The sequence below is a fragment of the Lissotriton vulgaris genome, chromosome 2_1 (genome assembly GCF_964263255.1).
Source record: "Lissotriton vulgaris chromosome 2_1, aLisVul1.2, whole genome shotgun sequence".
In the NCBI taxonomy this organism is placed as follows: Eukaryota; Metazoa; Chordata; class Amphibia; order Caudata; family Salamandridae; genus Lissotriton; species Lissotriton vulgaris.
This window is the reverse complement of record NC_141687.1, coordinates 2016522497-2016534740: the sequence shown is the minus strand read 5'-3', so window position 1 is coordinate 2016534740 and position 12244 is coordinate 2016522497. Positions and strand designations below refer to the sequence as shown.

General features: G+C 46.2%; 1 protein-coding gene across 1 annotated transcript in view; it reads left to right on the top strand.

Moving 5' to 3' along the window:
- PDE8A (phosphodiesterase 8A) overlaps positions 1–12244 on the top strand; it is a 2218572-nt gene that overhangs the window by 340543 nt on the left and 1865785 nt on the right. The gene's annotated exons all lie outside the window — the stretch shown is intronic.

Below are 12244 nucleotides of genomic sequence, written 5' to 3'. Positions count from 1 at the left end.
GCCTGTGAAGGCCACAGTGACGGAATATGTAAGCGTTGTGTGTGCTCCCGGGGAATTGGGCTACAAGGTCTGTGATGATGAACTTGGCATTGCACACCACCTGCACATTAATAGAATGATATGACTTCCGGTTGCGGAATATGTATTCGGTGGCTGATGGAGGACAGATGGGGACATGCGTGCAGTCAACACACCCTATGACATGGGGGAATTGTGCCACCTGGTTTGGTGCGGGTCAGCTGCTGGGGGGTTGTGGGGAAGGTGATGTGGCGATTTATTAATGTCAGCATGGCCTCTAGGAACCGGTGGAAGAAGCGTGATAAAGCGCTTTGCGACACGCCACCAGTCTCAGCTATTACCCCCTGGAAGCTTCCAGACGCAAGCAGGTGCAGGCAGCATAGGACCTGGACATGGGCTGGTATGGGGTTGGTCCTACGGGTCTCGTGCTGCAGTAATGGTTCCAGGTCTGCTATTAGGTGCATAATCATGACACGGTTGAGTCTGTACTTATCATACACCTGTTCCTCGGTCTGCCCAAGCAAAGTGATGCGCACCCTGAAGATCCTGTCCGGGATCATCCTCCTGCGCTGGGCCTGGGCGTTGATCCTCCTCCTCCTAGCAAGCACGTAGAGGGCAGCCATTTTGGATGACATGTGGGGTTTCCCAGGGCATTTGTGAAGGGTTACTGATTGTCAGCACCTGCTGATGGGGTGTATTTTTTTTTCCTATCCTTCAGTTTACTTTACCTCCTGATTGTGATTCCCCTTATTTTGCTCATGCTCATGTATTTCGGTATTAGCGACTTTTCATGCATTCCATTGCGATTCGTTAATAGCGATTCGGTATTTCCAAGGTCAGCTTTGGGGTTCGGTATTTCCGATTGTCTGTTTTGCGATTCGGTAATTTACCGCGGGTTTTTTTTACGATTCTTTATTTTTTACCGATTTTGGGTTGATGCATAGCATTTTCTAGTTTTGCGTTCGGTATCGGCCTCTTTTACCGATTCGGTGTTTTACCGGGAGGTATTTTCGTTGATGCATCTGCCAGCAGATTATTAAAAAATGGATCCGGGCTTGTTTCCCCAGAAGAAATCAAGAATCTTCGAGGGATATATAAATGCTCTATTTGGCAAGCAAAAAGGAAACATGAAGAAGCATTACAGCTGGAGCTATTTTTGGCTTGTCAAACGAGAAACTCAAACCCTTTTTGGTTTATTATAAACCAGCTAAACAATGAAAACACCATTCTTCGACACAAAGAAAAGAATGTGACTGCGGACAGCTGGGCTCACTATATCAGTAATTTCTGAAAACTTCAAAAGATGTTAAAGGGCAAACTTATGTCTTAGCGCAAATGATTACTGCTAAAAGGATAGCCACGTTAAATAAAACAAGCACTTGCAATGCAATTGGTCTCGCATTTTTGAAAGTTGGAGAAAATGGTGTTGTACATGACAATATCTTATTGAAGATTATGGAGTGGATGTATGTAGTGTGCAGTTTAATTGTATGGGTTGGATTGAACTTGTTAGTTGTGGAATTGTGTGGCGTGGAATAGTGTGGTGCGGATTTGTGTAGTGGAATTATGTGGTCTGGTGTTCAGTGCAATTATGTGGATAGTAATTATGTGGTATTAAATTTACTGGAATTATGTAGAATGGGATTGAGTGTTATGGAGTGCAAATATGTGGATTGTTATGTGGTCTTGTGGCGTGAAATGTAGTGTAATTTAATTATGTGGTGAGCTGTTGAAATGTGTGACATGATGTTGAATTTTGAGGTGTGGATTGGATGCATTTGTGTGTAAATGTTTTGTTGATTTGAATTATGTGGTTTGTTGTCAAAATATGTGGTGCAAAATATTAATGTGTGGAGCTGAATTGTGTGGCATGGAACTGTGTGGTATTTTGAGTGAAATTATGCTGATGGGAATTATGTATATTTACAACAAGGGGTGGTGAGGGACAGAGTCTCTGAATTAAGCAGAAAGCTCTCACCCAGTCAAGAGATCAGGGCTAGATCCAACACCGTTTTTTAGCTCACTGCACCATCCCAGTTTCAGAACCTGGCTGTATGCAAATTAGTCTGTTCCTGTTCCAGTGCATGATGGGAACAGGGCAAACCAAACTACAAAAGCCAATTCTTACACTGGGAAGGAAACAAGCTCCCGGGGACCGGTTTCTGGCATTACAGCCGTCTTCGGCCCGGTTTGCTTGAATCCTGATGGTGCAATGAGCAAGGGTCTCACATCTGAGAATACCCTTCCACGCTTAGGGTGGACAAAAATATTTACAACAAGGGGTGGTGAGGGACAGAGTCTCTGAATTAAGCAGAAAGCTCTCACCCAGTCAAGAGATCAGGGCTAGATCCAACACCGTTTTTTAGCTCACTGCACCATCCCAGTTTCAGAACCTGGCTGTATGCAAATTAGTCTGTTCCTGTCCCAGTGCATGATGGGAACAGGGCAAACCAAACTACAAAAGCCAATTCTTACACTGGGAAGGAAACAAGCTCCCGGGGACCGGTTTCTGGCATTACAGCCGTCTTCGGCCCGGTTTGCTTGAATCCTGATGGTGCAATGAGCAAGGGTCTCACATCTGAGAATACCCTTCCACGCTTAGGGTGGACAAAAATATTTACAACAAGGGGTGGTGAGGGACAGAGTCTCTGAATTAAGCAGAAAGCTCTCACCCAGTCAAGAGATCAGGGCTAGATCCAACACCGTTTTTTAGCTCACTGCACCATCCCAGTTTCAGAACCTGGCTGTATGCAAATTAGTCTGTTCCTGTCCCAGTGCATGATGGGAACAGGGCAAACCAAACTACAAAAGCCAATTCTTACACTGGGAAGGAAACAAGCTCCCGGGGACCGGTTTCTGGCATTACAGCCGTCTTCGGCCCGGTTTGCTTGAATCCTGATGGTGCAATGAGCAAGGGTCTCACATCTGAGAATACCCTTCCACGCTTAGGGTGGACAAAAATATTTACAACAAGGGGTGGTGAGGGACAGAGTCTCTGAATTAAGCAGAAAGCTCTCACCCAGTCAAGAGATCAGGGCTAGATCCAACACCGTTTTTTAGCTCACTGCACCATCCCAGTTTCAGAACCTGGCTGTATGCAAATTAGTCTGTTCCTGTCCCAGTGCATGATGGGAACAGGGCAAACCAAACTACAAAAGCCAATTCTTACACTGGGAAGGAAACAAGCTCCCGGGGACCGGTTTCTGGCATTACAGCCGTCTTCGGCCCGGTTTGCTTGAATCCTGATGGTACAATGAGCAAGGGTCTCACATCTGAGAATACCCTTCCACGCTTAGGGTGGACAAAAATATTTACAACAAGGGGTGGTGAGGGACAGAGTCTCTGAATTAAGCAGAAAGCTCTCACCCAGTCAAGAGATCAGGGCTAGATCCAACACCGTTTTTTAGCTCACTGCACCATCCCAGTTTCAGAACCTGGCTGTATGCAAATTAGTCTGTTCCTGTCCCAGTGCATGATGGGAACAGGGCAAACCAAACTACAAAAGCCAATTCTTACACTGGGAAGAAAACAAGCTCCCGGGGACCGGTTTCTGGCATTACAGCCGTCTTCGGCCCGGTTTGCTTGAATCCTGATGGTGCAATGAGCAAGGGTCTCACATCTGAGAATACCCTTCCACGCTTAGGGTGGACAAAAATATTTACAACAAGGGGTGGTGAGGGACAGAGTCTCTGAATTAAGCAGAAAGCTCTCACCCAGTCAAGAGATCAGGGCTAGATCCAACACTGTTTTTTAGCTCACTGCACCATCCCAGTTTCAGAACCTGGCTGTATGCAAATTAGTCTGTTCCTGTCCCAGTGCATGATGGGAACAGGGCAAACCAAACTACAAAAGCCAATTCTTACACTGGGAAGGAAACAAGCTCCCGGGGACCGGTTTCTGGCATTACAGCCGTCTTCGTCCCGGTTTGCTTGAATCCTGATGGTGCAATGAGCAAGGGTCTCACATCTGAGAATACCCTTCCACGCTTAGGGTGGACAAAAATATTTACAACAAGGGGTGGTGAGGGACAGAGTCTCTGAATTAAGCAGAAAGCTCTCACCCAGTCAAGAGATCAGGGCTAGATCCAACACCGTTTTTTAGCTCACTGCACCATCCCAGTTTCAGAACCTGGCTGTATGCAAATTAGTCTGTTCCTGTCCCAGTGCATGATGGGAACAGGGCAAACCAAACTACAAAAGCCAATTCTTACACAGGGAAGGAAACAAGCTCCCGGGGACCGGTTTCTGGCATTACAGCCGTCTTCGGCCCGGTTTGCTTGAATCCTGATGGTGCAATGAGCAAGGGTCTCACATCTGAGAATACCCTTCCACGCTTAGGGTGGACAAAAATATTTACAACAAGGGGTGGTGAGGGACAGAGTCTCTGAATTAAGCAGAAAGCTCTCACCCAGTCAAGAGATCAGGGCTAGATCCAACACCGTTTTTTAGCTCACTGCACCATCCCAGTTTCAGAACCTGGCTGTATGCAAATTAGTCTGTTCCTGTCCCAGTGCATGATGGGAACAGGGCAAACCAAACTACAAAAGCCATTTCTTACACTGGGAAGGAAACAAGCTCCCGGGGACCGGTTTCTGGCATTACAGCCGTCTTCGGCCCGGTTTGCTTGAATCCTGATGGTGCAATGAGCAAGGGTCTCACATCTGAGAATACCCTTCCACGCTTAGGGTGGACAAAAATATTTACAACAAGGGGTGGTGAGGGACAGAGTCTCTGAATTAAGCAGAAAGCTCTCACCCAGTCAAGAGATCAGGGCTAGATCCAACACCGTTTTTTAGCTCACTGCACCATCCCAGTTTCAGAACCTGGCTGTATGCAAATTAGTCTGTTCCTGTCCCAGTGCATGATGGGAACAGGGCAAACCAAACTACAAAAGCCAATTCTTACACTGGGAAGGAAACAAGCTCCCGGGGACCGGTTTCTGGCATTACAGCCGTCTTCGGCCCGGTTTGCTTGAATCCTGATGGTGCAATGAGCAAGGGTCTCACATCTGAGAATACCCTTCCACGCTTAGGGTGGACAAAAATATTTACAACAAGGGGTGGTGAGGGACAGAGTCTCTGAATTAAGCAGAAAGCTCTCACCCAGTCAAGAGATCAGGGCTAGATCCAACGCCGTTTTTTAGCTCACTGCACCATCCCAGTTTCAGAACCTGGCTGTATGCAAATTAGTCTGTTCTTGTCCCAGTGCATGATGGGAACAGGGCAAACCAAACTACAAAAGCCAATTCTTACACTGGGAAGGAAACAAGCTCCCGGGGACCGGTTTCTGGCATTACAGCCGTCTTCGGCCCGGTTTGCTTGAATCCTGATGGTGCAATGAGCAAGGGTCTCACATCTGAGAATACCCTTCCACGCTTAGGGTGGACAAAAATATTTACAACAAGGGGTGGTGAGGGACAGAGTCTCTGAATTAAGCAGAAAGCTCTCACCCAGTCAAGAGATCAGGGCTAGATCCAACACCGTTTTTTAGCTCACTGCACCATCCCAGTTTCAGAACCTGGCTGTATGCAAATTAGTCTGTTCCTGTCCCAGTGCATGATGGGAACAGGGCAAACCAAACTACAAAAGCCAATTCTTACACTGGGAAGGAAACAAGCTCCCGGGGACCGGTTTCTGGCATTACAGCCGTCTTCGGCCCGGTTTGCTTGAATCCTGATGATGCAATGAGCAAGGGTCTCACATCTGAGAATACCCTGCCACCTTTGCATATAAAAGGGGGTGGTGATGAACAGAGTGTCTGAATTGAGCAGACCACTCTTACCCAGTCCAAAGATCAGGGCTTGATCCATCACCGTTATTTATCTCACTGCCCCATCCCAGCTCAGAACATGGCTATATGCAAATCAGTCTGTCCCTGGCCCAGTGCATCATGGGAACAGGGCAGACTAAACTACCAAGCCAATTCTTTACCAGAAAGGAGACAAGCTACCGGGGACCGGTTTCTGGCATTTCAGCCTCTTCGGCCCGGCTTGCTTGAATCCTGATGGAGCAGTGAGAAAGGGACTCATGTCTGAGTATACCCTGCCACACCTATAGTGGCCAAAATCGATTTACAAAAGGGGGTGGTGATGAACAGAGTGTCTGAATTGAGCAGACCACTCTTACCCAGTCCAAAGATCAGGGCTTGATCCATCACCGTTATTTATCTCACTGCCCCATCCCAGCTCAAAACATGGCTATATGCAAATCAGTCTGTCCCTGGCCCAGTGCATCATGGGAACAGGGCAGACTAAACTACCAAGCCAATTCTTTACCAGAAAGGAGACAAGCTACCGGGGACCGGTTTCTGGCATTTCAGCCTCTTCGGCCCGGCTTGCTTGAATCCTGATGGAGCAGTGAGAAAGGGACTCATGTCTGAGTATACCCTGCCACACCTATAGTGGCCAAAATCGATTTACAAAAGGGGGTGGTGATGAACAGAGTGTCTGAATTGAGCAGACCACTCTTACCCAGTCCAAAGATCAGGGCTTGATCCATCACCGTTATTTATCTCACTGCCCCATCCCAGCTCAGAACATGGCTATATGCAAATCAGTCTGTCCCTGGCCCAGTGCATCATGGGAACAGGGCAGACTAAACTACCAAGCCAATTCTTTACCAGAAAGGAGACAAGCTACCGGGGACCGGTTTCTGGCATTTCAGCCTCTTCGGCCCGGCTTGCTTGAATCCTGATGGAGCAGTGAGAAAGGGACTCATGTCTGAGTATACCCTGCCACACCTATAGTGGCCAAAATCGATTTACAAAAGGGGGTGGTGATGAACAGAGTGTCTGAATTGAGCAGACCACTCTTACCCAGTCCAAAGATCAGGGCTTGATCCATCACCGTTATTTATCTCACTGTCCCATCCCAGCTCAGAACCTGGCTATATGCAAATCAGTCTGTCCCTGGCCCAGTGCATCATGGGAACAGGGCAGACTAAACTACCAAGCCAATTCTTTACCAGAAAGGAAACAAGCTACCGGGGACCGGTTTCTGGCATTTCAGCCGTCTTCGGCCCGGCTTGCTTGAATCCTGATGGAGCAGTGAGAAAGGGACTCATGTCTGAGTATACCCTGCCACACCTATAGTGGCCAAAATCGATTTACAAAAGGGGGTGGTGATGAACAGAGTGTCTGAATTGAGCAGACCACTCTTACCCAGTCCAAAGATCAGGGCTTGATCCATCACCGTTATTTATCTCACTGCCCCATCCCAGCTCAGAACCTGGCTATATGCAAATCAGTCTGTCCCTGGCCCAGTGCATCATGGGAACAGGGCAGACTAAACTACCAAGCCAATTCTTTACCAGGATTCAAGCAAACCGGGACGAAGACGGCTGTAATGCCAGAAACCGGTCCCCGGGAGCTTGTTTCCTTCCCAGTGTAAGAATTGGCTTTTGTAGTTTGGTTTGCCCTGTTCCCATCATGCACTGGGACAGGAACAGACTAATTTGCATACAGCCAGGTTCTGAAACTGGGATGGTGCAGTGAGCTAAAAAACAGTGTTGGATCTAGCCCTGATCTCTTGACTGGGTGAGAGCTTTCTGCTTAATTCAGAGACTCTGTCCCTCACCACCCCTTGTTGTAAATATTTTTGTCCACCCTAAGCGTGGAAGGGTATTCTCAGATGTGAGACCCTTGCTCATTGCACCATCAGGATTCAAGCAAACCGGGCCGAAGACGGCTGTAATGCCAGAAACCGGTCCCCGGGAGCTTGTTTCCTTCCCAGTGTAAGAATTGGCTTTTGTAGTTTGGTTTGCCCTGTTCCCATCATGCACTGGGACAGGAACAGACTAATTTGCATACAGCCAGGTTCTGAAACTGGGATGGTGCAGTGAGCTAAAAAACGGTGTTGGATCTAGCCCTGATCTCTTGACTGGGTGAGAGCTTTCTGCTTAATTCAGAGACTCTGTCCCTCACCACCCCTTGTTGTAAATATTTTTGTCCACCCTAAGCGTGGAAGGGTATTCTCAGATGTGAGACCCTTGCTCATTGTACCATCAGGATTCAAGCAAACCGGGCCGAAGACGGCTGTAATGCCAGAAACCGGTCCCCGGGAGCTTGTTTCCTTCCCAGTGTAAGAATTGGCTTTTGTAGTTTGGTTTGCCCTGTTCCCATCATGCACTGGGACAGGAACAGACTAATTTGCATACAGCCAGGTTCTGAAACTGGGATGGTGCAGTGAGCTAAAAAACGGTGTTGGATCTAGCCCTGATCTCTTGACTGGGTGAGAGCTTTCTGCTTAATTCAGAGACTCTGTCCCTCACCACCCCTTGTTGTAAATATTTTTGTCCACCCTAAGCGTGGAAGGGTATACTCAGATGTGAGTCCCTTGCTCATTGCACCATCAGGATTCAAGCAAGCCGGGCCGAAGAGGCTGAAATGCCAGAAACCGGTCCCCGGTAGCTTGTTTCCTTCCCAGTGTAAGAATTGGCTTTTGTAGTTTGGTTTGCCCTGTTCCCATCATGCACTGGGACAGGAACAGACTAATTTGCATACAGCCGGGTTCTGAAACTGGGATGGTGCAGTGAGCTAAAAAACGGTGTTGGATCTAGCCCTGATCTCTTGACTGGGTGAGAGTATTCTGTTTAATTCAGAGACTCTGTCCCTCACCACCCCTTGTTGTAAATATACCTTTGCATATAGCCAGGTTCTGAGCTGGGATGGGGCAGTGAGATAAATAACGGTGATGGATCAAGCCCTGATCTTTGGACTGGGTAAGAGTGGTCTGCTCAATTCAGACACTCTGTTCATCACCACCCCCTTTTGTAAATCGATTTTGGCCACTATAGGTGTGGCAGGGTATACTCAGACATGAGTCCCTTTCTCACTGCTCCATCAGGATTCAAGCAAGCCGGGCCGAAGACGGCTGAAATGCCAGAAACCGGTCCCCGGTAGCTTGTTTCCTTTCTGGTAAAGAATTGGCTTGGTAGTTTAGTCTGCCCTGTTCCCATGATGCACTGGGCCAGGGACAGACTGATTTGCATATAGCCAGGTTCTGAGCTGGGATGGGGCAGTGAGATAAATAACGGTGATGGATCAAGCCCTGATCTTTGGACTGGGTAAGAGTGGTCTGCTCAATTCAGACACTCTGTTCATCACCACCCCCTTTTGTAAATCGATTTTGGCCACTATAGGTGTGGCAGGGTATACTCAGACATGAGTCCCTTTCTCACTGCTCCATCAGGATTCAAGCAAGCCGGGCCGAAGACGGCTGAAATGCCAGAAACCGGTCCCCGGTAGCTTGTTTCCTTTCTGGTAAAGAATTGGCTTGGTAGTTTAGTCTGCCCTGTTCCCATGATGCACTGGGCCAGGGACAGACTGATTTGCATATAGCCAGGTTCTGAGCTGGGATGGGGCAGTGAGATAAATAACGGTGATGGATCAAGCCCTGATCTTTGGACTGGGTAAGAGTGGTCTGCTCAATTCAGACACTCTGTTCATCACCACCCCCTTTTGTAAATCGATTTTGGCCACTATAGGTGTGGCAGGGTATACTCAGACATGAGTCCCTTTCTCACTGCTCCATCAGGATTCAAGCAAGCCGGGCCGAAGACGGCTGAAATGCCAGAAACCGGTCCCCGGTAGCTTGTTTCCTTTCTGGTAAAGAATTGGCTTGGTAGTTTAGTCTGCCCTGTTCCCATGATGCACTGGGCCAGGGACAGACTGATTTGCATATAGCCAGGTTCTGAGCTGGGATGGGACAGTGAGATAAATAACGGTGATGGATCAAGCCCTGATCTTTGGACTGGGTAAGAGTGGTCTGCTCAATTCAGACACTCTGTTCATCACCACCCCCTTTTGTAAATCGATTTTGGCCACTATAGGTGTGGCAGGGTATACTCAGACATGAGTCCCTTTCTCACTGCTCCATCAGGATTCAAGCAAGCCGGGCCGAAGAGGGCTGAAATGCCAGAAACCGGTCCCCGGTAGCTTGTTTCCTTTCTGGTAAAGAATTGGCTTGGTAGTTTAGTCTGCCCTGTTCCCATGATGCACTGGGCCAGGGACAGACTGATTTGCATATAGCCAGGTTCTGAGCTGGGATGCGGCAGTGAGATAAATAACGGTGATGGATCAAGCCCTGATATTTGGACTGGGTAAGAGTGGTCTGCTCAATTCAGACACTCTGTTCATCACCACCCCCTTTTGTAAATCGATGGGAATTATGTGGCATGGTGTGGAGTTTATTTGTATGGATTGTTGCTATGTGGCATAGTGTTTTTATGTGGGGTGTATTTATGTGGTTTTTAGCAGAGTGTAGTCTGGTGGCAATCATAAATGTGAACGTATGTGTAGAGGCTATCTTGAATGTATTTTATTATCCTTTATGAATAACGTTAACAACAGCTGCAGGAGGACTGTCAAAATTATATGTGTTTGCAGGGCCTAGTTTAGCCTCAATAAGTTGTTGAATGCAAAGTTACTAGACAGAAACCTCCACAACATTTCCAAAAAATAAATAAACACAGATCCTGGAGATGCTGCCAGAAAGAATATTTAAATGAAGGGTTTCAGATGATATTACAACTTGAATGCAGCGCTTTAAATCATCACTTGCCTATGACTTGGAAAAGAAATAACTTTTTAAACATTATTTAGCTGGTGAATGCAGATTTAATTAATAAAGCATCAATAGAATTTCAAATGTTCAAAAATGCAAACTCTAAACATGTTTCTTGAAATAGGATTATAATTCAGACATACAAAGTGCACAGCAATCTATATAAAAAGTCTTGATCTGCTAGTGTGCTGGGTTTATGACACTGCCCTGGTAACATTACATGTCAAGTATAATGGCTGACTGAAGGAGGGTGGAGTAGCAGACGCAGCCATAAATCTCGGCAGGTAGCTCATTTATGGAAAGGAGCAACCTAGCAAAGCAAAAAATAGGGGCATAACTCGGCAGGCGCTCGTGTGAGAAAACAAGCATTTGCAATGCACTAGGTCTCGCATTTGTGAGAGTTTGAACTATTGCCATTGTAAATGACAATGCCTTTTATTTATGTGTTTTGAATACCTGAAAGCTATGCGTAAAAGAGGTGCAGTATGCCAGCCTTGCTTCTAAAAAGCAATGACTACAAGTACAAAGTGTGTGTTTTCGCACCACTTGTTATTGGTATGTTCAGATACTATAGTTTGTTTTTATATATAACGCCTTGACTATCTGTATGCAAGTGACTCCATAATACAGTTAATGCTTGTGCACTCTTGGGAGTGCACTAATGTTAAAAAGCAGACGCGCAAGAAAAAATGACACTTTCAGCCTTTCACCTCCAGTGTATAACACAGAGTACACAAGCAAAACTTTGAACAGATGTTCCAGTATTCAGTGATGTTAGCATCCAAGTACCTTTTTCCAAACACAGGTGTGACAGTTATTTTCAAAAGCATTTAAGGTTGTTGCTCGCAAGTTCAAAAACAACCTTAAAATAAGCGAGACAATAAAAGCTATGCGCTAGTTATTGTTAACGCCACCGTCATTTTTGTTGCCCTCTATTCACTCACTCAAGGAAGTTGGCATGAATGAAAGAGGGGTGCTGTCTTTTGGCAATTGTTGTGGTTCCCCCATTTGAAGGAGTGTTACTGTTAATATTGAGCCCAGGCCTTTAAGCGACATGTTAAGATACCATATTTACTTCCTTTTGTAGAACTCTTTTTAAATGTCTGTTACAAAAAAGAAATGCCTCTTGAAAGGCATTATTTAAACAGGATGTGGATCACAGATGCCATATGGTGATTAGGTAAAATATACAGCATAAGGCAGGCGATTTCTAGGTGCCCCTAATTCACAGTCGAGATAGTCTGAATGAAAAACGGGGGAGAATTGATGCTAGGTCAAAAAGCACAGGCTCCAGTAGGGAGAAACAGGCTTTTGACTTATGAACACAAATTTCACACCAGATATTTCAATGCTAAGCCTTACGGACTGCCCAATCTACACACATGTAGTAGCTATGCTGGTTAACATAAAAACCTATTTCATATATCTTATTGATTCATGTTTTTTTCTATAGATTGTCCAATGACTAAATGAATGATGCCAGATGAAAGGCTGTGTGTCTCTCTTCTAGTTGGTTTTAGGAAATATGTTTTAGGGGCATCTGAAAAGCTGCGTGTGTTTTTGTTCTTATTTACATTTTCAAATTGCACACCTTGCGTATGCACCTAAAGACATTTTTTAAACATTACCCCCACATATGTGAGGTTTGCAATTTAAAAATGTAAAT